The sequence below is a fragment of the Mandrillus leucophaeus genome, unplaced genomic scaffold (genome assembly GCF_000951045.1).
Source record: "Mandrillus leucophaeus isolate KB7577 unplaced genomic scaffold, Mleu.le_1.0 Scaffold24, whole genome shotgun sequence".
NCBI classification, from domain to species: Eukaryota; Metazoa; Chordata; class Mammalia; order Primates; family Cercopithecidae; genus Mandrillus; species Mandrillus leucophaeus.
In genome coordinates, this window is record NW_012102476.1 from 1,474,079 (window position 1) to 1,477,398 (window position 3,320).

Sequence of the window (3,320 nt, forward strand, 5' to 3'; positions counted from 1 at the left end):
TTTTTTTTTTTGAGACAGGGTCTCACTCTGTCACCCAGGCTGAAGTGCAGTGGCACGATCTGGGCTCACTGCAGCCTCCGCCTCCTAGGCTTAAATGAGTCTCCTGCCTCGGCCTCCTGAGTAGCTGGGATTACAGGTGCGTGCCACTACTGCCCTACTAATTTCCTGTATTTTTAGTAGAGACAGGGTTTCACCATGTTGGCCAGGTTGGTCTTGGACCCCTGACCTCTAATGATCCACCCGCCTCAGCCTCCCAAAGTGCTGAGATTACAGGTGTGAGCCACTGCACCTGGCCACACTGCAGTCTTGACCTTCCAGGCTCAGGTGATCCTCCCACCTCAGCCTCCTGAGTAGCTGGGACTACAGGCATGCACCACCACACCCCACTAATTTTTGTATTTTTTTAAAAGAGAGGGTTTTGCTATGTTGCCCAGACTGACCTTGAACTTCTGGGCTCAAGCAATCCACTGCCTCAGCCTCCCAAAGTGCTGGGATTACAGGTGTGAGCCACCACACTGGCCTAAACTTCTTTTATAAGGACACAAATTCCATTCACTAGGGCAGAGTCCTCATGACCTAATGACCTCCCAAAGGCCCCAGCCTCTCAATGCCATCACCGTAGGGGTTAGGGTTTAACATGTGAATTTTGGAGGGACACAAACATTCAGACCATAGCAATGACATATCCTATAGAAGACTTCTAGTAGACAGGTCTGGACTTCCCTCAAACACTCAGTTTATGAGCTCTGCTGCTGAGAAAGGGGGACCAAGGCAAGGTGGTGGGTCCTAAGGTTGACAATAATTGGAGGACTATCTCCATCCTACAGCCTGTCTGAAGGATCAAGAGTTTCCACTCAGTATGCTGTGAACATTACGTTACACACCCGACTCACTCTGAAAATTAGAGCCTGGCATGGGAACCCTCAGGACAGAATTGGTGGCAGGACCTGGGCTGAGCATGATGGAAGGAGAGTTAGAAATGGTCTTGCATCCATGTGGTTCAGAGTTCAAGATGGGAGGCTGAGGCAGAAGAATCACTTGAACCCAGAAGGCAGAGGTTGCAGTGAGCCAAGATCATGCCATTGCACTCCAGCCTGGGTAACAGAGTAAGACTCTTAAAAAAAAAAAAAAAATTCAAGATGCCTGTCACTCTGTCACTGTCTGGGCATAGTTTGTGACAATAAAGAGAAAAGCATTTGTGTTAATTTAATAACATATATACGTTAGGAATGCTTTTAGCAGCAAGTAACAAAAGTCTAGGTGTAGGCGGCTTTCAGGCATAGCCTGATCCAGGGGCTCCTACCATGTCCCAGGGATTATGTTTACTTAAAAATGGGGTTTATTTTTCTTTCTCAATAGTAAATAAATGATACTATATAGACATAGCTGCTTATGATGCCATGACATCTGTATGATTCTCTTAGCCTTTTCCTCATGGTTGCAAGATGACTGCTGTAGCTCCAGCATTGTGTTCACATTCTTTTTTATTTATTATACATATTTTTTGAGATGGAGTTTTGCTCTTGTTGCCCAAGCTGGAGTGCAGTGGTATGATCTTAGCTCACTGTAACCTCCACCTCCCGGGTTCAAGCAATGCTCCTGCCTCAGCCTCCTGAGTAGCTGGGATTACAGGTGTGCACCACCACCCCCCCAACCTAATTTTTTGTATTTTTAGTAGAAACAGGGTTTCACCATGTTAGCCAGTCTGATCTCGAACTCCTGACCTCAGGTGATCCACCCGCCTTGGCCTTTCAAAGTGCTGGGATTAAAGGTGTGAGCCACGGTGCCCAGCCATGTTCACATTATAAGTAGGAAGCAGAGGGAAAGAAATGACGCCAGCCACACCTGGCCCCCTTTTTTTCGAATAAAGTCAAAGCTTTCCTGTAAACCTTGAACAGCTTTCTGTTCCTATCTTATTGACCAGGACTGGGAAATACCACCTCCTTAAGCTTCAAGAGAGGCTGGGAAAGGGAAAATGTAGCTCTTCTAGACCCTATAGTGGCAGTAGCAAGAGAGAGGGAAGTGAGGAATGCCAAATAGTGCCAACCACAGGATACTTTACTGTAAATATGGCAGGATAATATTTTCTGAGACACGGATTGATGTTTTCTTTAATTTCTTGATTTTAAAAACCTTTACTATTATTATTACTATTATCATTTTTATTATTATTATTATTATTAATTTGTAGAGACGGAGTCTGACTATGTTCCCCAGACTGGTCTCAAACTTCTGGGCTCAAGTGGTCCTCCCACCTCAGCCTCCCAAAGTGCTGAGATTACAGGTGTGAGCCACCATGTCCAGCCTGATATTTTATTTTCTTCTTTCTTCCCTACTGTTAATCCAAAACCTGTCTTTGTCTCACATTCAGTAGAGAAATGGGAGAGGGTGGAAAGCAGGTAAAATCCATGAGTTTCAGGCTTTTGTATCCCAATAGCTTAAGTCCTTATTGGAGAAAGATAAAGGCCAAACATAGGACTTGTCACTTTCAGATGCCGCTGGGGTAGAGAGAAAAGAGAAAGGCAGAGGGGAAGTAATGGGAAAAAAAGAGAGAGTTTGGGAAATTTCAGAGGGAGAAGCTCTGAACTCTACTTCTTGGGGGAAAAGCAATGAGACCCCAGAGAGATGCTTCAGAAAGTCCAGAGCAGATGGGACCAGGTGTGGTGGCTCATGTCTGTAATCCCAACACTTTGGGAGGCCAAGGCAGGAGGATCACTTGAGTGCAGGAGTTGGAGACCAGCCTGAGCAACATGGCGAAACCCCATCTCTACAAAAAAATACAAAGATAAGCTAGACATGGTGGTGCACACCTGGAGTCCCAGCTACTCGGGAGGCTGAGATAACAGGATTGCTAGAGTCCAGGAGGTTGAGGCTGCAGTGAGCCATGATACACCACTGCACTCCAGCTTGAGGGATAGAGCAAGATCCTGTCTCAAAAAGAAAAACAAGAGCAGAGGGGAGAATGCTTCACACAATGCCCTAGTTCTCAGCGGGCATGAGAGTAGTGGAATATTCTCTGAGCCTTGAGCATGGTCCTGAGAGGTGGAAGGAGCTGCACAGACAGAAACAAGCAGCCTGTGTGAGCTGAAAGCCAGGGGGTCGATGGCTGAGGAGTGATGTCTCAAGCACACCTGCATGGACAGAGGACTTCAGGACGGACACTCCCACCATAGTTTGGCACTTCAAAAGTTACCAAGAAATATACACATTCACATAGAAAGGTGAAAATGCCATCCTAGCTTGCAATAGAAATTATGCTGAGTGGCCAAGTATGGTGGCTCACACCTGTAATCCCAGCACTTTGGGAGGCCAAGGCAGGT